We start from the raw sequence: 26,511 nt of genomic DNA on the forward strand, positions 1-26,511 counted from the left end.
ACCACCTTCTCAGCCACCTTCGCCACGTACGGCAATAAGGAAATAGGTCTAAGGTTTTCCAGCACCTCCATGCTTACATTCGGTTTTTTCCTTATTGGCAGTACTATGGCCTTCTTCCACTCCATAGGAACTTGTTGAGTGGAAAAGGAGGTTTGTAGGACGTGTCTGATGTGAGGTTCCAGAGCTATCAGGCCCTCTGAGATGACCCAGGCAGGAGCCGGATCGTTGGGGGAACCGGACTTCACACTTCGACAGATCTTTATTAGCTTGTCAGCTGCGGGGACCTCGAAAGTTAGTAATGAGGAATCAGGGGCTGCCGATGAGCTGCCTGCTATAAAATCTATGCCCTTATCTGGTTGTTGAGAGAAGGAGGCATAAATCTTTTTAACTTTACTAGAAAAAAAGTCGGCGACTCTATTGCATCCCTCCTTGGAGGTCTTTGTGGGGGTGTTAAAGCTAGAGACTAAAGATATTTCTTTATATATTTTGAACAGTTCGCGCGAGGAGCTCTCGGCAGCCTCAATGCGTGTATGAAAGTATTTGGCTTTAGCTCTACGCACCGCATACTGGTAGCTCCGGTGTGCTGAGCTATAACTGTTTTTTGCTTGTTCACTCGGGTTCCTTTTCCAACTCCTTTCAAGTTTTTTACAGTTAGATTTGATTTGCTGGAGTTCAGTAGTGAACCATGGGGCAGTACGTTGTCTGCCTTCTCTAGCTTTACCCTTACTCATGGGAGCTAGCTCATCCAAGGTGGCAGTTACAAGTAGATTAAATTCCTTGTTCGCCTGATCACTGTCCGTGGCACATAATGGTTGTGCTTTCTGGATGGCACCTATAAAGTTTTCTTTAGAGTATTGTCTCCATTTGCGTTTCATAATATTTCCCATTCCATTGTCAATAGTCCTAGCAGGCTGGTAAAAACATTGAAAAGGGACCAGGAAGTGGTCGGTCCAAGGGAGCTGACAAGGAGTAAGTGCTTTTATCATATCCCAACTGGCGAAGATAGGGTCCAAACAGTGACCCTTCTGATGTGTAGCTGCGACACTTAGCAGGTTGAGCTGTAATTCTTGTAGAACAAGGCGAACATCCTCTGCCTCCTTCTGTACGGGATCCTCTAGGTGTAGGTTCAAGTCACCCAGCACCAAAACCTTATTGTGTTTAATTGCGGTCTGAGCAACCCCTTCTAATAAACTACTTCGGAAGTTGCCCAGGGAGCCAGGAGGTCTGTATATTAGGATGCCCGCGATAGACTCGTGTTGAGTCAATTTAATACTAAATTCACCTGCTTCGCTGTCATCAATTTTTACTGGTTTTAGAACACACTCAAAAGGGTGTTTGACAATAATGGCAATGCCACCTCCCCTTCCTTTTATCCTATCAAGTCTGTGGAGGGTGTAGCCTGGTGGGATAGTGTCCACTATATCTGGATCAGAGTGTTCTCCTAACCAGGTTTCAGTTAAGAATAATATCTGCATGTCCTCATCCAATAAGAGATCCCACAGCTGGAGAGTGTGTTTGCTGATGGATCTACAGTTTAAAAGACCCCCTTTAACAAGAATCGCTTCAGAGTCAGGGACAACGGGCGCTAAACAACTTCCTCTAAATGAACAGTAAGGGCATGGACCTAGGTCCAGAGGCTCCATCGTGTGACGGCAGAGGGTAGGAAGAGCGGGGCAAAGGTCTCTCAGCCTCTTACTTGTGTAGGACTGTCTGTGGCACGCGTGAGATGTAGGGGTTTGGACCCCTGGCCCCGGTCGGTCGCGGACGGGCGCAGACGGGCTTGGCTTAGGCGCGGCTTCGGCGCGCGTCCGGCGCGCCCGCTGCGCCAGCCCGCTGCGCCGTCTGAACCCTACGCACATTTTATAAGTGATGAGGAGGGTGGGAGGCCGGCGCGACTAGAGCGCAGCCCCTGCCCACACCCAAGATGGCGCCCGCCGCCGCCTCAACCGGGAGTAAAGAGCGGCTGGGCGAGGCTGTCAGCGACGAAGTAGCGTGTGTAGAGGTGTCAGAGTGCCTCAAAAAACAATTCCCATTTAATTCTAGGAATAAAAAGCCCCCCTCAGATTAAAATCGTAACAGTCACAAAACACGATCTAAAATCACAATGCTATCGCTGGACTCGAATGCTGCTCGACTGGTAGCTCGCAGCCCTAGTCCTCCCTCTAGGGAGAGCTCTAACAGGCAGCGAGCAGCTAAGAAACCCTGTTAAAATAGTCTGGGAGGGCGGGAGGCCGGCGCGACTAGAGCGCAGCCCCTGCCCACACCCAAGATGGCGCCTGCCGCCGCCTCAACCGGGAGTAAAGAGCGGCTGGGCGAGGCTGTCAGCGACGAAGTAGCGTGTGTAGAGGTGTCAGAGTGCCTCAAAAAACAATTCCCATTTAATTCTAGGAATAAAAAGCCCCCCTCAGATTAAAATCGTAACAGTCACAAAACACGATCTAAAATCACAATGCTATCGCTGGACTCGAATGCTGCTCGACTGGTAGCTCGCAGCCCTAGTCCTCCCTCTAGGGAGATCTCTAACAGGCAGCGAGCAGCTAAGAAACCCTGTTAAAATAGTCTGGGAGGGCGGGAGGCCGGCGCGACTAGAGCGCAGCCCCTGCCCACACCCAAGATGGCGCCCGCCGCCGCCTCAACCGGGAGTAAAGAGCGGCTGGGCGAGGCTGTCAGCGACGAAGTAGCGTGTGTAGAGGTGTCAGAGTGCCTCAAAAAACAATTCCCATTTAATTCTAGGAATAAAAAGCCCCCTTCAGATTAAAATCGTAACAGTCACAAAACACGATCTAAAATCACAATGCTATCGCTGGACTCGAATGCTGCTCGACTGGTAGCTCGCAGCCCTAGTCCTCCCTCTAGGGAGAGCTCTAACAGGCAGCGAGCAGCTAAGAAACCCTGTTAAAATAGTCTGGGAGGGCGGGAGGCCGGCGCGACTAGAGCGCAGCCCCTGCCCACACCCAAGATGGCGCCCGCCGCCGCCTCAACCGGGAGTAAAGAGCGGCTGGGCGACGCTGTCAGCGACGAAGTAGCGTGTGTAGAGGTGTCAGAGTGCCTCAAAAAACAATTCCCATTTAATTCTAGGAATAAAAAGCCCCCCTCAGATTAAAATCGTAACAGTCACAAAACACGATCTAAAATCACAATGCTATCGCTGGACTCGAATGCTGCTCGACTGGTAGCTCGCAGCCCTAGTCCTCCCTCTAGGGAGAGCTCTAACAGGCAGCGAGCAGCTAAGAAACCCTGTTAAAATAGTCTGGGAGGACGGGAGGCCGGCGCGACTAGAGCGCAGCCCCTGCCCACACCCAAGATGGCGCCCGCCGCCGCCTCAACCGGGAGTAAAGAGCGGCTGGGCGAGGCTGTCAGCGACGAAGTAGCGTGTGTAGAGGTGTCAGAGTGCCTCAAAAAACAATTCCCATTTAATTCTAGGAATAAAAAGCCCCCCTCAGATTAAAATCGTAACAGTCACAAAACACGATCTAAAATCACAATGCTATCGCTGGACTCGAATGCTGCTCGACTGGTAGCTCGCAGCCCTAGTCCTCCCTCTAGGGAGAGCTCTAACAGTGCCCAAGTGCTGCTGAGGGCGTTTCAAGAGTGCATCCTTGACCCTGGGGGAACCGCGGTTCTAGACCTAGAATACCAACTCCCACAAATAAATACTTACCCGTGAACCGATAACTCTATTTCCTTCCATAGGATTACATTGACTGCTTTTCTTGAAAATTGTTCTAAGTGTGGAGTTGGTTTGTATGAAACACTGAAAAACTGCAAGTGTACAAAAACTGATTTATTTACCTTTTCTCTAGGAAATGTTACAGTGTGATATCTAGGCATATCACACCGAGTAGAAAAAGTAACTTAAAAATAATCTAAAAAGTAACATACAAAGTAATCTTTAAAGTAACTGAAAAATAATTACAAAACATTGACTCAATTCAATCAACTGCATTTGAACCTGCATCCAACTGTAAAACATTGCATAAGATTTTGCAAAGTATTATTTCACATACCTGCACCAGGCTTGGCTTGGTTCTAGAAATAAAATAACTTAATATTTTGATACAAACAAATTGGTCTGAGTACAGTCTTTGAGTGTGTTACATCGTTTGCTGCCTAAGTGTGCACAACAAATGCTTAACACTACCCTCTGATAAACCCTTACTGCTCGCCCACACTACCACAAATAGAGAGTAAGGTGCTATCTACTTTTACCTCTGCCTACCTTTGGGGTTTCACTGGACTCTGTGCACCCTGTACCTCATTTTGGTATAGTATATACAGGGCCAGCTTCCTACACAGGCATATCTGCATGAGCAGATATGCCCCTGCAATATCTTTGTTGATTTTGGGATATTGTGAGTGACCAGGGAAGCCATAGTAAGTACATGGGATGGACACTCGTCATTACAAGTTCCCCAGCTCCATGATGGCTTTACTGTATGAGATGTTTGATACCAAACATCTCGTCATATTAAACTAGCACTTATTTCAGTGTCAGATTCATTAAACCTTGCAGACAGAGGACCCCTTAGAGTGGTCCCCTGAAACCCACAACCCTTGGCGTGGTCCCTGACTCAACCTAAGCCAGCCTGCTACCACCAGACAGTGTTCGGACCCCATTGGGTGAGCACCTTGCCGCTCAGAGGACGAGAACAATGCCTGTCCTGGGTGGAGGTGTTCACACCTCCCCTCTGGTCAGGAAGAGCCAATCTGTGGCAGGGAGCTTAGTAATGAGACCTCAGCCTTTCCTGTTAGAAGGAGCAGGCCCCCTTCCTATCCTCGCAATCTTTTTGGCAGGAGGACATGCAGGAAAACTTAGAAAGAGTAGGAGGTGTGCCCTACTTTGCCAACTCCACCCCTTAGATGCTGGAAGCACGCTGAGGAACACTTTTCAGTGCCCACCATCTTGAAGATGGTGGAACTTATCCAAACAGGGCTAGGGCTATGTCTCCCTCCCACAGGAGGTGGGCAGAATAGAGGGTGTAGACACCCCAAGTAAGGGGCCCCTTGGCCACTATCTGTCACTCCCATGTAACACTAAATCTAGTATTTAGGTGGCAGCCCCAGACCCTGAATTTCAGTTCCTGATGACCGAAGAAGACACCACAGAGCCACACCAGCAGAAGAAGACTGCAGAGAACTACTGACTAGTCCCCAGCCCTACTAGCCTGCCTGCAGCCCTTGTCGACCCTGCACCAATAGACGACTCGCCCTGCAGCCCATCGACCTCCTCTTGCTTCTGGTTCTCCTTATTTGGGTCTTTGTACACCTAGTCCAATTTGATCTGGTCTTCCAGTGTATTGTGCCCCTCCTCCACTTGGCTCTTGGTCATGTGGCCATGCTATGGGGTCTTTTCGGTGTGGGGCTGACACTATTCACTGACTCTGGAGTGAGTGTGCTTTTCTGCCATTTCCTGGATCTTAATATGAATTTAATAAAACCATCTATCAACAGAGCCATGGCACCAGCATGGGAAGCACATTCACGCCGAGCCTAGCTGGACTATCAAATGAGGTGTCAAAAATAGTGAACAAACATTGGAACATTCTGACATGTGGAAATGTGACAATTGAAAAACCAATGTTTTCCCATAAACGTGGGAAAAACCTCAGGGACATCCTAGTACACACACGCCCTAAAACCACTCCCCAAAACCAACCATCTATACAAGGTATACAGGGACATTTCCCTTGTGGAAACTGTGTGAGCTGCCACCTGACCAGAAAGAGTAAGCAACTGACCTTCGCCAATGGCACGCAGTGGGAACAACGCAAAATGACAACCTGCAACAGTAAAAACGTCATTTACATGATCGTGTGCCCCTGCCGTTTGGAATATATTGGCATGACCACCAGAGCAGTGAAAACACGAATCAGCGAGCACAAGAGTAACATTCGGTATTAAAAAAGTACAACAAAAATGGCGGCACATTTCCTTGAAAAGGAACACTGTGTTAATGACATTTACTGGACTGTGATTGAGCAATTACCCACAGAACAAGGACTCTTTGAAAAAGAGCAACGGTGGGTGTTTCGTTTGGGCACACACATATCTGGTCTGAAGGATGCCATACCCTGGGGGCAACTGAGACCATAGAAGAATAAACCTGTTTGAGGAACCTAAGCCCCTTTCACACGCTTTGTCATAGACACTAATTAAATATCACACGGACAATGTGCAAATTCTAACAAATCTGTATGCCATTTGGATATAAAATAGAATGAAACCCCATGAGTAATATGAGGAACTTTCCCCTTTTAAATTGACCATCTAAAAACATGGAAGTAAATTACAAAATCTTTGGGCAACCATCCCATGTTTTAATATCATTAACGATCGCTCAGTGGAGACGCGAACCCCATTGCTGAAGGTTCTATCGAAAAACGAAGAAACACTTCTTCCCAGGCATGCGCTATGGATCCCACACCCCTGTAAGACAGTACGCATGCGCCAAGACCCGGATCGCTACCCACGGGGCATGCGCTCTCTCTACAGGCAAGCCGTAAACAGAAACAATTACCGGCAGCCCAAATATGGACATCCCCGATCCCAATCCCGAAAATTAACCTAATTACAAGCGCGAGACCGGCGAACCTAATAAGGCGATCCCGGTTTTTGAAAAAACCTAACCAATAATTCAATTAAGGACTCACCCAGGCTAGTATAAATAGAGCCCCTTCCTCAGCTACACCGGCATAACCAACGGAGCCGGCGTATTGGGCAGCGAAGAGGGACTCTCCTGATAGACTCGTGAGTAATATGGTAGAAAGAATTTACCACCTCTACCAAAATGTAAGTAGAATGATAAACAGTAGTATGCACATTCTTTCCTCACAGGCAGCAAGGAAGCACGAGTAACCCCTACGTTATCACGGACTCATGGAGTAACAAACCTTAAAAACAAACAGTATGTCATGCATATTATAAGCTTTGTTTTCCCAATAACTTTAGGACTTACCAAGCACTAGTTAGGTTAATCCCAACCTGGCTACACCATGAATATTAGAGTGTGTGTTTTATGTTTTGTGTGTGTATGTCTAGTATGTGTTTTTTGGTTTTATAAAAATAATTTTTCACCAATAATTGTTCACCATAGGCACGCTCATTGTGTGTAGAATGACGCAAACGTGTCACCTTTTCATGACCACATCCATGGGTAAACATACCTCTGGTGTTTTGATGGGATGGACCACCTGAAAAAACTTTTTGTCCTTTCCATTTCAGGTCAGCTAAAATAGCGGTTGTTCTGTAGGTACATTGATATACCTGCACTTATAGATTTCACTTTTTTAGAATTTAAAAAAAGCATAAATAGAAAAACGTGAGTAAGATGGGGATTTGTGTACCCCAGTCCTGAAGAAGATGTTTTTACATCGAAACATGTTGACACACACATAGGAGGTGGCGCACATAAATAGCGCTAACACCTCTAACTCTTTTTAACAGTACCAGCCCGGGGCCAATTAAAGTTTCATTGCTACCCCACGAGCCAGGCACTTTTTAATCTCACTCACTATTTTAAACCCCACCACTACACTCACTTACACTCTCCCTCACTAACACCACACATAGCCATATCAGTGCTCCCACGCAATCGTCGGTCGCAGCACGCCGCATCCCGTTGAGGGATGCGAGGACCCCGATGATGAAGCATGACACCAAGGGGCCTGTTGGTGTGTGAGGGGTATCCAAAAACAAGTGTGTTCCCAACCATAGTAGGGACACCTTTTTCCCACTTCCCTATGGATTCCTCTTGTTAAAAGTGTATAACTCAGGGTGAACAAATCCATTACTAAGGAATTCTCTCTCTCTCCCTCCTTTTGTTGATATTAACTTCAACAACCAGACACCTGACTCCAAAACTCTCCATCCTCCAGCAACGCCAGCTAGCCCACCATCTCCTCCTGGACCCCAGTCTCCACTGAAGATACCGCATCAACCATGAAAAGCATATACTCTGGAACCCCAAAGGACCCCTGCCCCCGCACATTTTCCAAAGAGCCGCCGCCGCCATTGCTCCAGAACTACGACGCTACATCAATGCCACCTTTGAAACCAGCATCTTTCACAATGACTGGAAACGTGCAGAAGTCAGACCCCTACTCAAGAAGCCCTCAGCAGATCCCACTGCCCTCAAGAAGTACGGATCCATCTCCCTCCTCCCCTTTGCGGCCAAAGTCACTGAGAAGACCGTCAACATCCAACTAACGAAATTCATTGAAGAAAATTCCATCCTCGACCCCTTCCAATCCGGATTCTACAGCAACCACAGCACGGAGACCGCTCTACTCGCCGCCACAGATGACATCCACACCCTTCTCGACCAAGGACACACCCCAGTCCTGATCCTACTCGGCCTCTCTGCATCCTTCGACACCGGTCCCACCGCACACTCACCGTCAGACTCCAAGAAGCCGGCATACAGGGAACCGCTTTCGACTGGCTGCTCTTTCCTCGCTGACAGAACCCAAAGAATTAGACTTCCAGCCTTCCTATCCGAAACCATGGTAATCAACTGCAGAGTACCCCAAGGATCGTCGCTCAGCCCCACGCTCTTTAACATCTACATGGCCGCCCTCGTCAGACAGCACGGACTCAGTATAGTATCCTACGCCGACGACACCCAGCTCATCCTCTCACTCACCAAGGACCCCATCACCACCAGACTCAACTTCCAGGAAGGAATGAAAGACGTTGCATCCTGGATGAGCAGCAGCTGACAGAAGCTCAACTTGGGGAAGACAGAGGTCCTCGTCTTCTCCCCCTCTGCATGGGACAACTCCTGGTGGTCCACCGGCCTCCGCAGACCCCCCCACTCCCATAGACCATGCCCAAACCTTGGCATCATACTCGACTCCTCCCTCTCCACGACCCGACAGGTCAACACGGTCGCCTCCATCTGCTGCAACACCCTCGGTATCCTCCGAAAGACCTTCAAATGGATCCCCCCCGAAGCAAGGAAGACCGTCACCCACGCACTCATAACGAGCAGACTGGACTACGGAATCGCCCTCTACGCCAGGATCAACAAGTCACTGCTCCGCAAACTCTAGACCATACAGAACACCGCAGCCAGACTCGTCCTCGGCATCTCTCGACATGAACACAACACCCAGCCCCTGTGTAACCTCCACTGGCTCCCCGTCGAGAAAAGAGTAACTTTCAAAATACTCACCCACGCCTACAAATGTTTCCACAACACCGGACCCAATACCTCAACAACAGAATCTCTTTCCACGTACCCAAGAGGAACCACCGATCCGTCGGCCTCACCGAACCCCCGTGCATCGGAAGACAAAAACAGGCGGAAGAACCTTCTCCTACATCGCTGCCAAGACATGGAACGAGCTGCCGGTCAACATCAGACGCGCCCCCACCCTGCACATATTCAGGAAGAACCTCAAGACCTGGATATTCCACTGACTGGAGCTTATCCCCCGCCCCTCTCCCTTTCCCGCCAGTTCTTCGAGACCCTCACAGGTGACTAGTGCGATTAAAATTTCCCTGATTGATTGATTGAATGTGAGATTGACAGATGGCACTCCAAAAAGCTGACCCAAATGCTGCCGCTTGGATAACCGTGCATACCTTGGGTTTTCCCCTCAGAGACTTCGCTTTGACTTTGTGCACTCTAGTCACTTTCGCCGGCTGGGGCCGGGCAAGGATGGAGTACTGTGGGTTTGGGCTAGGGTCAGGCGTTGTAGCTTCAGCAAAGATAAAATGTTTTATCTGAGACCAGACCACTGTGGGTAAAAATCAGCAGGCAAAGGAAACCTTTCTGAGGGAAAGAAGCAACGTTTGCATGGCTGTAATCAGCAGCAGGTACCGAAGCGTGGTCCCTGGCAGTGCAGTTAGTTAGTTGAACAAACCACCAAGGGTCTTTGTTCCCAAAAAATAAAGAGACACTGATATTTCTTGTTTTTAGTTGATTGTTGTATTATTGGTATTTCACCCGTATGTCCTTATAAGGAGCTGGTCTAAAAAAAAAAAAGAACAATGATAACAGTTTCTGCTGTGAGAGAGCAGGCCATAAATGATGTGCATTATGGCTGATAGATTGGACTCCCCGTGCTGAGAAACGTGCGTCAAAATTGGGACTGGGTGCCTTAGCAGAATGTTTGGTGGTGTTACTAGTAGAGTAGAGAGTGCTTCACGTCTGAAATCGGATGCATATTGACAGTGCTGTGTATTGATCACGTCGTACAACATCAGAGGAAGCACAGGTCTGTTTACAGGCGAGGCCCTACAGTCTGATAGTTTACAGGCAGTGCTTTAAATGGGCCAGTACTCACCGGTACTGAGTACCAGCACTTCTTATTTTTACCGATCTGAGTACCGGCACTTCTTCACTGCCAAGGAGAGTACCGGTACTCATGAAGGGAAGGTCGCTGATGCTCGTGCTGCTGGGCTCGAGGGTATTGTAGCATAGCAGATCTGTACGGCATTCTAACAGCCAAAGCGCCTCCCTAGCTATTAGCTGAGTCACTGCTGTGCTTGATAGAGAAGGCCCAGCTTTGTCAATCACATTCACACTGTCCATGCTGTGAAGTATCTCAGGAATAACCTCAACTGAACCTTTTATTAGAGTATCTTTGTGCGTGCGTGTGGAGCTCGCACAGGAAGCGAATCGGGACACTCAGGAGGTTATTTGAAAGAAATGCGTGGAATGCTTTTGTTTGTGCATGTCTGCCTGTTCTGTGTGAATGTGTGTGTGCACTCTAGAATATATAGGTATTGTGCCAAATGCATCCACGTAAGAACAGTATGATAGTAAGCAGCTGCAAATATTGCAAAACCAGTAAAGATTAACATATTGTGTTTGGCTTTTATTTTGTATGAGTTAACACGTTTTGTTATATTGAAACATTATTCACATGTTTTGATATGTCCTGCAACTGGTGTAGAATCCAATATTAATGCTGCTATTCTAAAGTCTCTCTTGTTCCTATGCACACTTAATTTTAGCCTGAATTGTGCTGTTAAAGGTTTGCATACATTTAAACGCTCCTTCAATTACGATTTAGGGCCTGTTCCCAGCAGATCTTCACACCACCCTCTATTAGCATATCCAGTTGTTAATCTGCAGATATGGGAAGCTTAAAAGTACTATCAACGGAAATGTAAGGGCAAAATGAATACTCGATAGAAAGGTCCATCACAATGTTTCACCCTGCTTCAAGCCCCGCCCCTAGCTCAATTTAATGAGTACCTGCACTTATTTTTCCCCATTTAAAGCATTGTTTACAGGTGAGGCCCTACAGACGGGGCCCTACATTTTGATAGTTTACAGGTGAGGCTCTACAGACGAGGCTCCCCAGTCTGATAGTGTACAGGCGAGGCCCTACAGTCTGATAGTGTACAGGCGAGGCCCTACAGTCTGATAGTGTACAGGTGAGGCCCTACAGTCTTATAGTTTACAGGCGAGGCCCTACAGACGAGGCTCCCCAGTCTGATAGTTTACAGGTGAGGCCCTACAGTCTTATAGTTTACAGGCGAGGCCCTACAGACGAGGCTCCCCAGTCTGATAGTTTACAGGTGAGGCCCTACAGACGAGGCTCCCCAGTCTGATAGTGTACAGGTGAGGCCCTAGAGACGAGGACTTACAGTCTGATAGTGTACAGGTGAGGCCCTACAGTCGGATAGTTTACAGGTGAAGCCCTACAGACGAGGCTCCCCAGTCTGATAGTTTACAGGTGAGGCCCTACAGTCTGATAGTTTACAGGTGAGGCCCTACAGTCTGATAGTTTACAGGTGAGGTCCTACAGAGGAGGCCCTACAGTCTGATAGTTTACAGATGAGGCCCTACAGTCTTATAGTTTACAGGCGAGGCCCTACAGACGAGGCTCCCCAGTCTGATAGTGTACAGGTGAGGCCCTAGAGACGAGGACCTACAGTCTGATAGTGTACAGGCGAGGCCCTACAGTATGATAGTGTACAGGTGAGGCCCTACACTCTGATAGTTTACAGGTGAGGCCCTACAGACGAGGCTCCCCAGTCTGATAGTTTACAGGTGAGGCCCTACAGTCTGATAGTTTACAGGTGAGGCCCTACAGTCTGATAGCTTACAGGTGAGGCTCTACAGACGAGGCCCTACAGTCTGATAGTTTACAGGTGAGGCCCTTCAGTCTGATAGTTTACAGGTGAGGCCCTACAGTCTGATAGCTTACAGGTGAGGCTCTACAGACGAGGCCCTACAGTCTGATAGTTTACAGGTGAGGCCCTACAGTCTGATAGTTTACAGGTGAGGCCCTACAGTCTGATAGTTTACAGGCGAGGTCCTACAGTCTGATAGCTTACAGGTGTCAGGTGAGGCCCTCCGTCTGATAGTGTCAGGTGAGGCCCTACAGACGAAGTCCTACAGTCTGATAGTTTATAGGTGAGGCCCCCCCAGTCGTCTGATACCTCTCTTCTAACGCGGGCTCTCGAACAGCCTTCTTTCCCCTTAATATTTTTGGCTGCAGAGTTTACGTACGTGAGGACGCAGCGAGAAGCTACGCAACGTGTGCACGCACGCCTAAACCACGTAGCGTGTACTACGTACCTACGTACGTCTAAACCCCGCAGGCGGTTCCACGCATAAGGTGCAGGTGCCTGGGCGCGCCCTTGTCGCTGCTTCCGCTGGAATCAGGAAGAGGGAAGGTCAGACCGGGCACAGGCAGAGAGGTAGGTCAGACCGGGCACAGGCAGAGAGGTAGGTCAGACCGGGCACAGGCAGAGAGGTAGGTCGGGGTTCGAGGTTGTGGGGTCGTTTCCAGGGCGGGGGTGTTCGGGACTCTTAGCACTCGGGGAAGAATCTACCGAAGGAGATCTCGGTTCATATTTCCGACCCCCACCCGCCTGGATCACATTTCGGATCCTTTTCATTCGGTTTAAATCCATTAAATAATCCGAGTATTCTGAGGCCGCAGCTGCGATCAATATCTTTGGATGAAATCAAGTTAACCTCTTTTCATTTTAAATCACATCCTTTCAATGCAACAGTTTTGCTCTACGCTAGTTCCAACTATTATTCTAAATAATGTTGATTTTTTTTTATGTAGGGGGGGGTCTGACATTTCTCCTTCTGATCACTTTTTCGTGGGAGTGGAGCCACAACACTCTTACAATACCTATGGATACCCGGGCTCATGGTTTCAGATTATCTAATGTTTACGAGTCACTAACTCTCAGGTCATCCAGGGTGACGTGGAGGGGAGCAGAGTCTTTACCAGCCATCAAATTGGGCAGGAATTATTCAATGGTGAAGTCCCTTGGGCCTGGCTATCCGGACAGCTATAATATAAATAAGGCTTTTAAGTTGCCTTTTTAACATTGGCTTTTATCATGGAATTTAGCGGGCTGGCATGGTAAACAAGCATTGGCAAAGCCAATAGGTCTCACCTTTGGGACCTTATAAGTGTTTAGCCATGCAACACTTGATGTTGTTGCACCAAGGATATTGTGCTGCATACCTAAACACTTATACCGTCCCAAAGGCAAGACCTATTGGCTATGCCAATGCTTGTTTTAACTGGCAGTGCTGAGCAGTAGCAGGACCTGACCCACCTGAAGCCCTGCCAACAAATGTTTTCCCTCGTGCTAAGGTAGTTGAGTTACACCTGTTCCATCCTGGTGTAAGTGATTAATGTTAACTGGGGCCAGTTGAAAAGACAGAATACTTCAGCAGCTGTTGTGCTATTTTCAGTGCAAGGTTGAGTTAAACATTTTCTACTGGACCTCAGCCATTAGCAAATACCCTGCACTGAATTTGTGACTGCCTGTTAGCAAGACGCTCAAAGATTTCCGAGCGCAATTTACGCATGGTGAAGATTAGGTGTTTGAGAACTGCCAAAACAAAAGCATTTTACTAGAAGCAGCAAGAACGTTTTATATTTTAAAACAGATTTTTTTCATGAACGAGCCCGTGGTCTGCAGATCACCTTCAGCCTAGTGCATTAAACCTCGATAAGTTACTATATATATTACTGGATTTTTTCAAAACATATGCAAGCTTTGTCCAATCTTGTTGAAAAATAGAAAGGCGTTTAACAACTTTCTCTGACAAAGATTCCTTGATTAGAATAATTACTTGACCCTCCTTCCCATCTCTAGCCCAAAAATGATTACCATCACTGTTCCGCCTCCTAGATAACTCATCCAACTTAAATGACTAAAACTACTTATCCTGTTCGCAAACTGAAACATCAAACTGATTGAGTTGGTGCCAGTCAACCTCGTCATTCATTCCTGAAGCTTTTACAGAGGGAGGTACTCAAGGCGCCTTGAGACTCTCATGGGTGAGTAATTGCGCTTCACCAACCCTGACTGATTAATTGATTGAATAGTCTTTGATACCAATTATCTTCTCCCTCTGCATCCGTAGTGGGAGTGAGGCACATCAATGTAGCATCCTGAGCGGGAAGTTGTAGGTTGTTTGGAAAACTCATTTTTGGTATCGTCAATTGAGACCCTGGAAAACTAATTTTAGGTATCGTCAATTGAGACCCTTAAAAAGAACAAGCAAGGGAATTTACAACATTTATAAAGAAGAGTAAAACTTTTTTTTCCGAAAGATCACCATGGCTAGGTAAAAAAACTGAAAGATTTCACAAAGACTGAAATCTTTCCAGAAATGGTAAGGAGCCAAACATGCAAATACAGATGTAAACAAAAGCCCAGATTTGCTCTGTAGCAGGCAGAGAGCAAAATACTCAAGAGGTTCTGACGATATGCACAGAAAATCTTCAAAACCTGAATTTTAACAAACCTTGTCTTACTTCCAAGAGGGAATGAGTCCTCCAGGCCAGGTCATGTGAGATAGGCCCCCAATCTTAATCCAGATGAAGAAACATTGTTGATTTTGAGAGAGAAAGATTAGTTTCATTACTTTAAACTTGGTCAGGGCCCCACCCATGATACACACATGTATATTATCATTAACTAATGATAATTATCTAATGCGGCAGTTTCCCAATGGTTAAGGCATGCTGTAATCTCATCCTCCCCTCCTTTATCTAACAACCACAGATCCCTTCATCCTCCTGCACCTTGGTTCTCTGAAGATTTAAAATCACAACGAGCCAAGTGCAAGGTTTTGGAAAGGAAATGGAGGCTTTCCTACTCCATCTCTAGTAAGGTAGCTTATAAAGCAGCATTAAAGAGCTACCATGGCAATTGTAAATTGGCCAAGGCCACCTTTACGGCATCTACGATAACTCAGGCACAGAATTGTCCACGGACTCTCTTTGCAGTAGTGAAGAAGCTAACAGGAGCAGATACTACACCTTCTCCTCCGGCTCTGGATAAACCACAGTGTGATGCCATTGCAGATTTTATTATTTCTAAGGTGGAGCGTATTCATGAATCTCTGAATGCCTTCCCGCCACCTGTTCACCCCTTACCGGTGACTACTTTTAGCAATCCTCTTCCTGCCCCCTCAATGTATATTTACAACTGGCTACTGTTCGATGACACCACTTTTCTATCGTGCCTGAACAGTATTAGGTCAGGCTCCCCTCGGGACCATGTTCCTATGAAAATTCTAAAACAGTTGGACCTTGAGCCTAGGAGAGTCCTGATGAGACTCTTAAATACATCTCTCACAGAGTCCCTGGTGGCGCAGGAGTGGAAGCATGCCATGGGTGTTCCCTTGCTGAAAAAGACCGGAGCGGACACCTCCAACCTATCCAACTTCAGGCCCATATCTCTGCTGCCTGCATGTTCCAAAATCTTGGAACGACATGTGAACACTCAGCTTTATTCGTTTGTCAAGAACGTGGGATATCTTCATCCGTCCCAATCCGGGTTTCGCGCACACTATTCCACTGAATCCGCTCTCCTCGGGGTGACAGAGAGGCTTCGGCGCGGTATCGATCGCGGGGAAACCTTTGCACTCATCCTTTTGGATTTGAGTGCAGCGTTCAATACCGTGTCTCAATCCATTCTTCTTGACTTTCTCCGCTCCCTTGGTGTTGCTGGATATGCGCTGGCCTGGATTGCCTCCTTTTTAGGTGAGCGGACCTTTCAGGTGTTTTCGACAAAAGCTGAATCTGCTGTCTATTCATCGGCACACGGCGTCCCCCAGGGGTCGATTCTCAGCCCTCTGCTGTTTAATATCTATATCAGACCCCTTGCTACCATCGTGGAGGACGCCGGGTTGACGATTTATTCGTACGCCGATGACACGCAGATCGTGTTCTCTCTTTCCAGCATTGAGGGCCACGAGGTCTCCGCCTTGAAATCTGGCCTATCACGAGTTGCTGCTTGGATGTACGACCATCTGCTCAAGCTCAACGGTGACAAGACCGAGGTCATTATCCTGGGCAAGAATAAAGATCTGTGGGGCCCTAGGCATTGGCCCAGTGATATGGGTCCTCTGCCGAAGCCAACCCCCGTCGCCCGCAACCTTGGCTTCCTCATAGATGATAGGCTCTCTATGAGACAGCAGGTAACAAAGGTCGCTGCAATCTGTTTTTCTACCTTAAAATGGTTGCAGAAGATCCTATGGATGCTGCCTTGCTCCACTCGGAGAACTGTCGTCCAGGCCCTTGTGATTTCTCGTATTGATTATGGGAATGCGCTCTATCTTGGGGCCGATAAGGCCACCATAAACAAGCTTCAAGTGGAGCAAAATTCGTCAGCTCGTTTGTTGTGTAATGTTCCCCGGAGATCTTCCGCAGCTCAGGCTTTACGTGACCTTCATTGGCTCAAAGTCTCAAACCGCGTAAAATTTAAAACTTTATGCCTCCTCTTCAAAATTATTATGGAGAACAGCGGTCCTTAGGATTAAAGGTTTAAGCAATTCAATGAAATATAGACTCCAATCAGTACTATATCAGAAAGTTTTTCAGTACCCAGCCGGGCCTGAATCTTTTTAATCAAAATATAAACATAAATAAGAAAGACCACCAGAGGGGTCTGATTCAGAAACTGATAGGGTACAAGCCTGTACCTATCCAGAGCACACTCGAACAAGATTCGGGGGTGAGAAAGGTAGAAAAAGAAAGAAAATATCAGGCAAAGAGAACGTGGGAGCCAACTGTCCCTTGCATCATTAACATAATTGTAAAGCAAGTTCAGACAGACAATTACTGTAACAATATCGACACAATAGAAAAGATTTACAGAATTGTTAAAAATGTCGACGACGTTTCGATCCCTGGCTCCTAGTGAACTGGGATCATCATCAGGACTTTGTAATAGATTGCCTGTTTGTACTTTTTGAAAAAGCCTGTTCAGAGTGGGGAAAAAAGAAAATGGGAAGAAAAGAAAGATTCTTCTCTAAGGGTCTAATCGGCTCCGTACCTTGGTTTACAATGAAGTAGGTCTTGTATCTCTCTCTCCGTACTCGATTTCCCAGCTACCCGCAAGGGTAGGCTGGAAACACTGGAGATGGATTTCTCGGCCACAGAAAAGACAGTCTCTCAGTGCGTCAGCTGGAGGGTCTGCTTCCTTCGGCAATTGATGCTGCAGGGCGTCGGGCAAATAGTTAAGTCGATCTGCTCCAAACCACTGTGTGTTTGTCTGGGCAAATGTAGGCACATTTATACCTTGAAGGTGCCGAGTTTGACGTCTGATTGTACTTAATATCGTCATCAAAGACTCAGTTCTTTGAAAACACCATAATTTCCTAGATAAATTAGTATTCAGGCAAGGGGAAGTCCCTAGCTGCTGAAGGCGGGTTTCTCGAAGAAATCGTTGTGGATTCTCGGAACTTAGTGGAAGTAGCCATGCCGTATTTGGGCTGCATAGGCTCAGTCAAAGTATGGAAATGATTTCTATGCCTATATAAGGGTCGAGTAATTTATGCCTATATAAAGGCATGAATCGGGAAAATTACACTAGGGTCTTAGATTCATTTACAACACCCACTCCACGATTTTAAGTTCATTAAAACTTAACGTATAAGCACTGAACATATCTAAGGCTAGTGTTTACAATCCCACCCAAAATACAAATTGCATTTGAAAAAGATTGTTCACATGAAATGAGTAGAAACTGTATGTAATGAAAATATGAAGCATAGCATGAAAGCATACATTCTAACTTTATGAAATACGAAATTACATTCATGAAATGTCTCTTAAGTTACAGAAAAAGGTCGAGACCATCCCATAGCATAATATTTAAACTGTTTCGTTTTGAGGATAAGGCCAAATATTGTCATTTAGGAAGTTTTCAAAGGTAATATTGTTCTCTAAGAATAGTTCTACTTTAAGCAGATTACCCTGTGCCAAAAGTTCTATTTTGGAAAAAGTTCAAATTGTATCGCAGAAAAAGTTCCCAAGTTAGACGGTTTGTTTTGAAAAAATGAAGGCCGAATTTCAGATTTCATAGAACGCTGTGTGCATGAATCAAAAGTTTAGTAAGAGTTCTGCGAGGGGTTTCGAGTGTTCAGAAATAGTGGGCGCACAACAAATTGCGGTGAAAGAGTAAATACAAAAGCAAAAGTTGAAAGGTGCTGCTTGGTTAGAGGAAACCCTAAACCTCTGAAAAAGAGTAGGGATAGAACCCCCTCTAGTTTACATAATCAAAGTCCAGAGCACACTAAGGAGTAAATTCTACTGTGAAAGTAATCACATACGTAAAAGAAGGATACAATCGCACACCAATGGTTCTTTTCATATATAATAGTTTTTATGAGTCAGAATGAAACTCCTGTCAAGGAGATCCAATGAACATGCACCAGCCGACACGTGTTTCGTCAATTTGGGGTAATACACGTGACTCTTCAGGGCTGGGGGTGATACAAGAAAGGGTAGTACAGTAATGGTGTCACAAAAGGAAATCTTAAACTTTCACGATTGTGAGCAAAAAGGACACCTAGTGCTCGTGGAAACCACACATGGTGAGGTGGGTACATAAATAGTGACTCCGTTCTTAGTAAAACAAAGAAAACCCCAAAAGGAAAGTGTGTGTGAAAAAAAAATATAAAACCTGTTGAAACATAAGCATGTCTAACCATATTCGAATCATATAGTAGAGCAAGATAACACCTAGTAAGAGCTGAGGTGTTTGGGATAATAGAAAATGAGCGTGAAGAAAAAACAAATAGGGGAGGAAAACATAGTCAAAATGTTCAGACGAATCTAACCGAAGATCATTGTTATACCTGTGGAAAAAGAACATCATGACAATATATCAAGTAGGAACTAAATAGTGAGCGGAGTATAGTGTAGTGTAGTGGGATGAGTGAATATTCAAATATATATTTATGAATAATATGTTACAAGAAACAATCAAAAGTATATTTCAAAACATGGCCACTCTGGATATCGACATAATGTAGACGAATAGCATGGGGAGTGCAAACACCCCCTTGTCCTGTGGAAAGAAGTTCTAATTGGGGAAAGAAAAACAAATCAAAAAAGAAGAACGTTCATTGTTGCAGCAGGAAGGAGCCAATTAGTAGTCTGTAGGACATATCAAATCGAAATACTATGTAAAAAAACAAAATATCAATGAGAAACTAATCTCCTTCTGGCGGTCACCTAAAAATGGAAACATGGTACATAGGAATTGCAAGTAGTCAGGAATGAAAAAAAGTAAGATAAAGAATAGAATAAAGGAGTTAGGTAGACCGATCTGATTAATGATAAACAGAAAAGTGGAGGAGAGATACCTGAATAATGTGTAATGGGGCGGTATCTATAGAAATGGGAAATCAAAATCGTAATGTCAAGACTAACCATTTAAAAACTAGCAATACACTATAGCCGTACAACAAAGTAATGCCTTATTGTGTGCAACAAAGAGACTCAACGGGGGACCGGTGATAATTCCAACCCGGTCCTAGTCTGGTAATGTTCAAACAAAAAAGGGCCCACTGCGGCCGAAGTATCAAGCGTGGAGCCATAGTGTAAAGTTGAGATCCCCCAAGAATCGGCGGGTAATGATGTGTTGTGTGAAACGGGCTGCGGGGTAAAGCCAATCAGTAGTTAAAAACTTGCCAACCGCAATGGTTAATGAAAGCAAAGTCCGTGTAACCCGAGGGCTTACCTGTAAGCCGGTCTCTCAAAGAGCTGTGACGTTGTTTTCCGGATACGGAAACAAACTTACTTCCGGGTCAGACTATTTCACAAGTAGGTGTGGCAAACGACTAGAACGTTAACCTTAAGTCAGGTAGAATATCAGCCATGGAAATAAAGAAAAGGGGCCCATTATCTGTTTAGTGTACACTGAAATAACAAAAGGACTATGGAATCGTGATAGGAGAAATCACAATCCTCAAATGACCGGAGTAAAGGGATGTAAGTGTAGAACACAGAAAGTGAGGGGCCAATAATTAACAACTTCAGGTGTGAGTAAAATAAAGGCAAGTGAGAAAGGATTTTATAGTAAGATGTATATAAAGCGAAAAGAGTAGTTAGGGGACAGGCAAATGAATTAGACAGTATAACTCCTCTTTTAGTTCCATATTTGTTACATTTTAAATATAAACCAAACCGCTATCATTGACATATATATAGCGCATAGTTGAAATTCCTGTGGCATAGTTTGCATGGTTTTATAAGGTCACCGACATGTGAATCTTTGCCTAAAAAACATAAGTACGTAGCTGAATAAAGATACATGAAGCAAAAATTCTCTAAAATATTCCACATACATAATAAGTAACTCAAAAGCAATTTTTCAAGAGTATTGATTCTTCATAGAGAATTACAGTAGGTAAAAGAGTGTCCTGTGGTTCCTGGTCAGAATTTTGTCCGTATTTCACCGTGTTCAGACGCATAATCCAGGTTGCTTCTTGGCATCTGAGTTTCAGTTCACGGTTTCCACCCCTGACATGGGTCTCAGTGACTTCAATCCCAAAGAAACTGAATGTCTTCGTAGTCCCTTGTGTGGGACATTTTGCCATATGTATTGCCATGGGGTAACGAGCATCTTGTTGAAGGATGGCTCTGGCATGTTCCCTAATGCGTTCTTTTAGGGGCCGGATGGTACTACCCACATCTTGGCTGTTGCAAGTGCATTGTATGATATATACAACAGATCTGGTGTTACAGTTAATGTTGGTATTAATGGAGAATTGCTGTTTGTGATATCCTGAAAAAGTCTTGGTACGATGTTTTGCCCATTTGCACATCCCACAGCATCCGCACTTGTAGAAACCTTTTGACCGTTCTGTCAGCCAAGTGTCAATTTTTGTTCCACGTGGTACTGTTGGACTTAGTCTATTTTTTAGGTTCCTTCCACGTCGATATGTGATCTGTGGTCTGGTTGTAATGGCATCCTTCAAGGACTTATCTGCAAGTAGGATACCCCAATGTTTGTTGATACTTTTTTGAACAAATGCGCTCATTTCGTTGAAATCCATAATGAGCCTTATCGGTTGATTGATTGGGTTCAACCTGACCTTATTTGCTTGTTAGTGTCAATTCTCTGCTCACCTGTTTTATTCTAGTACCTGCTTTGCGTAGTACATGCGGTTTGTAACCTCTGCTGGAAAACCGCTCTGTCATATCTTTAATACATTCCTCGAATTCGCTTTCTTCACTGCAGTTTCGTCTGGCACATACAAATTCACCATAAGAAATGGTGTTGATCTGATGACTGGGGTGTGAACTTACTGCGTGCAAAACCGAATTGCGGTATAAACGGCTATGGAGAACATTGTTTTTGACATAAAGTTCTATGTCTAGAAAAGTGACATGAGTGGTGCTAATGTGACTTGTGAATTTCATATCCATGTTGTTTTTGTTCAGATCACAAAAGTCAATTAATGATTTGTGGGTGCCCAACCATATCAAAAGGCAGTCGTCGATGTAAAGACCCCAGTATACAATGTAGTCAACCCAAGGGATGCCCTCCTTGCCCCAGATACAGTCTGCTTCTAGGGCCTCCATGTAGAGGTTAGCAAAAGATGAGGAGAATCTGGACCCCATGGCGACACCCTTGGTTTGCCTGTACCACCGTTTACATTGAATGAAGAAGTTGTACCTGAGAATCATGTCCATCATTGAGACAAGCATTTTGGTATGTTCCCATAGAGTGATGGGTCTGTTGTGTAAGTATTTGGTGATTACTGTACCACCCAAGTCAGGTTTGATGGGCGTGTACAGGGACACTACATCTAAAGGGGCCATGGTGAGACCTGGTTGCCACTGTATGTCTGCTAGGATGCTCAAAATGTTCTTTGTGTCCTGTATAAAAGATGGAAGATTCCTGACTAGGGGATTCAAGAATGTCAACATATTGGGAAAGTATTTCTGTGGGTCCCCCCATCCCTGACACAATTGGCCTACCCGGTGGGAAGAGCCCTGGTTTGTGGATCTTTGGTAGTGTGTACAGACATGGATACGTAGGTCTAACTACCCTCATGTATAGCAGTTCTCCTTCGTCAATGAGTCCTTGTTCATTCCATTCACTAAGGTGTTTGTTTATAAGGATAGTAAGGGGACCTATGGGGTTATAGTCGAGTTGTTCGTAGCATGTGGTGTCAGAGTTGGGACAGGATCTCTTGGTGGTAGTCTGACATGTTCATGACTACCACATTTCCACCCTTGTACCCCTCCCTGATTATGATTTCTTCGTCATTGCTCAGATTTGTGAGCTAACCTTTCATCTCTGTATAAGTTATCCTGTGATCTGTGTTTATGGGAGTTAAGTTTCTTTTCATGATGTCATCCAGGACAAGATTGTAAAACATTCAACAGGGTTACCTCCTGGTAAGGTGGGTGTCCATTTGGATTTATTTTTAGGGTCTGACTGGTATCTAGCTCTAGGTCATTCAAAAAATTCTCAAAGGAGTTGGGCGGTTCATCAAAGTCAGTCAACGATCGTAATAGATGTGTAGCTTTCACATCTTTGATACTCTGTGCGTTAGTAGGATTGTCATAGTGTATCTGTGTAGTGTTACCTGTGTTGTTTGGAAGACCAGAGAAATGTTTTTTAAGTTTCAATCCTCGGATGAACTTGAAAAGATCTATTTTAGCCCTACAGGGATCCCCTTGTTCATGGAGGTTGAAGTTGAGTCCTTTGCTCAGAAATGATATCATATTTGAAAGTTCAATCTCTTCATTCGGTTAAAAAAACCTTGTAAGATACAATACAAGTAATTAATAAAATACAAGCGGATACAAAGACACAGTAAAAATTGGGGTACAATTAGCAGCACATTATTTCCTATAGTAGATAATACAGAATATGTAATTACATTTCCCTGAGGGGTTTTTGATTGGAAAGGAATTCATCATAGACAACTTGCCTCATCTAACGAGATCACTTAATAAATATACAGAATAAAACAATAAATTATCTTCTATATAAAATAAGCACCAGGATCACTAAAAACAACAACACTTTATCATTTGGCAGATAATACCATGTTAAACTAACCAGTTCATTATACTTCTGCACCGAACTTATACATTCAATTCTAGCCAGCAATAGTGCAATACAGGGGTAAGTAAAATTAAATTGTAAGACCTTTCCTCTTTCTGGTCAAAGCTACACATAAGAGGAAACGGCTCAGGCTGAACACTATTGGTTGGGATGTGTCTCCCTTAAAAATTCTAAGCCCAACCCTAATATGTAGAAAGCGTTACATTTTGCATATGGGCTTTAACCATTTTTTCCTTGCATTAAGATATGCAGGACATATAAATAAAACATGAGACTCATCCTCTTTCAACCCCATTTCACAAAGCTCACATAAAACTGAATCAGTATTCCTATTTGCACCCTTATTACAGTGCCATTTACTAGTCCTATCCCTCGTTTGCAAAATACTGTACCGGAATTTTAAATATAGACTTTTAGCTAACAGGGGATAGATTTCATCCATAAGGGGCTCTAATTGCATATTAATTTTTACTATAAAAAATGTTGAAGTCAGAGTCCCTATATTGGGGTTGACTAACACTGAATCTCTAATAAACTCCCAGTACCTTTGTTTCAGAAGCTTTTTTGAGCTATTAGTGAGTGAATCTGGGTCTGACCAGAAATTACTCAGGCCCAGTATTTCGAACCATTTTTCGACGTACACTAACCATGGCAGATGGGTGCTATTTTTTTGTAACGCTTTCTACATATTAGATTTTTTGCAACACGTCAATCAAGCTGATAGGTCGAATCCTTCACATTATCGTCCTATCACCTTTTTTGAATAGTGTTACAATCTCCGCCCCCTTCCAGGTTTCGGGAACAGAGGCTCCACTAGCAATTTCATTAGATAATAAATTAATGTAGGGAGCCCAAATATAATTTGCGTGTTTCCAAAGGTCCCCAGGTATTTTATCCGGCCAGGGGCTTTTCCTGGCTTAACAGCCTTAATTGCTAAAATTGTTTCATTCAAGGTAAATACAAGAGGGGTTTCATGCAATGCCAAGTTAAGATACATATTAGCCCGAACTTCATTAACATCTGAGTCGGCACAAGCATATAATGAAGAGAAGTGCATAACCCAAGTCCTTTCCTCAAGAAATCTATCCTTAGTTTCAGTGACCCCTTTGGTGCCTCTGGCAATAAGGCTCCAAAAGGAAGTCTGATCTTTGCGCCTACAAGCATCTAGCAGGTCAGACCATACCCTCTCGTCCCATTCTTTTTTGGCCGAGAGTAAACTTCTTTTATACTGAGCTCTTTTAATTTTAACATTGTCTGATGAATTTTCCCGGACTGCAATAATTAAGTCTGATTTGGCTCTCCGGCATTCCTGGTTATACCAAGAATTACCCATTTTTTTACACTTATGAGCGGCATTTGGTCTTTTTACCACTCTAGTCAAGATCTCACTGAGCTGGCCAATTAAATGGTCATGGGATTCTATCAGACAAGAGCTATGGTTAGCGGTTATATTCTCAGCCAAGGGGGACATATGTCTAACAAAGATGTGGTAGATCTGACTAATAGTGTCTGTGTTTCCTAAGACTGCTGGCCACTTTAGGGACCTACGATTGTTTGCTTCTAAGGGGTCTTGTGATTGGTAAATATTTTGTCTGGCACTCTTGGTGGTAGGATTAGAAATCAAATGTTGAATGGATAAAATCAGAGGATAATGGTCACTCTCGATACGGTCATCCACTTTTAAATCCACTACCATAGGCCATAAATGTGAGGAAACTATGAAATAGTCTAGATGGCTAGAACAGCCACCTCTAGTGAATGTTGGCTTACTGGGGCAATCTGAAGGCAAACGCCCATTGCATGCACGTAACCCATGCTCAAACGTTAAGCTCAATAATTGTACGGCACTCACAGTACAGGCTACTTTATAAGTCGTGTCAGCCAGAGGTATATTGTTGGCACTATCCTCATCTTTGTAGAGGTCTTCAAGACCCAATATGGGCTCAAAGCTTCTGTTGAAGTTGCCACCTATAATTACCGTTGCATTCTGATCTAACCCTGCCATAATATTGCCTAAGTGGGTTATGACTGGCGACTCTTTACACGCTTGATGTGGTCTGTTATAAACATTGATCACATAAACGGTCTGTCCCTTGGTTTTTTTTAGTTCAATCATCAGAATATCGGCATTATTTGTATCTATTTGCTTTAAGCTTACCCCCCTGTATTTTTGACCCATACTGTTAAACCACCAGAAGGTCTACCCCCATTTATGTTTATTGCGGGAATAAAAAATGATCTGTAGTCAACCTTAAAGTAATTCTCCAACCCCCAAGTTTCCTGGAACAGAATAAGGTCCCCACTGGCAAGATATTGATGCCAGGCCGGGTCAGATAAGTTTTTTCTCAGCCCTGCAATGTTCCAGCAAAATATTTTGTCTATTTTTAACATTTCTTGATTTTCCTGTGCCTGGGGTTGTCTAACAGTCTCAGAAACATCTGTATTCAATGTTTGAATCTCTGTGTTTTGTCTAATGGAAGGATATCATATTTGTGTCTAGAGTTTTAGAGGAAAGGTTAACTACTTGGACTTCTTGGGTGACATTTCATGAATGTAATTTCGTATTTGATAAAATTAGAATGAATGCTTTCATGCTATGCTTCATATATGTTGAGACCTGTTTTTCATTACATACAGTTTCTACTCATTTCATGTGAACAATCTTTTTCAAATGCAATGTGTATTTTGGGTGGGATTGTAAACACTAGCCTTAGATATGTTCAGTGCTTATACGTTTAGTTTTATTGAACTTAAAATCGTGGAGTGGGTGTTGTAAATGAATCTAAGACCCTAGTGTAATTTCGAATATGGTTAGACATCCTTTTGTTTCAACAGGTTTTATATATTTTTTTCACACACACTTTCCTTTTGGGGTTTTCTTTGTTTTACTAAGAACAGTGTCACTATTTATGTACCCACCTCACCATGTGTGGTTTCCACGAGCACAAGGTGTCCTTTTTGCTCACAATCGTGAAAATGTAAGATTTCCTTTTGTGACACCATTACTGTACTGCCCTTTCTTGTATCACCCCCAGCCCTGAAGAGTCACGGGTATTATCCCGAATTGACGAAACACCTGTCGGCTGGTGCATGTCCTTTGGATCTCCTTGATAGGAGTTTCATTCTGGCTCATAAAAACTATTCTATATGAAAAGAACCATTGGTGTGCGATTTTATCCTTCTTTACGTATG

Source organism: Lissotriton vulgaris, chromosome 1_2 (assembly GCF_964263255.1).
Source record: "Lissotriton vulgaris chromosome 1_2, aLisVul1.2, whole genome shotgun sequence".
Taxonomy (NCBI): domain Eukaryota; kingdom Metazoa; phylum Chordata; class Amphibia; order Caudata; family Salamandridae; genus Lissotriton; species Lissotriton vulgaris.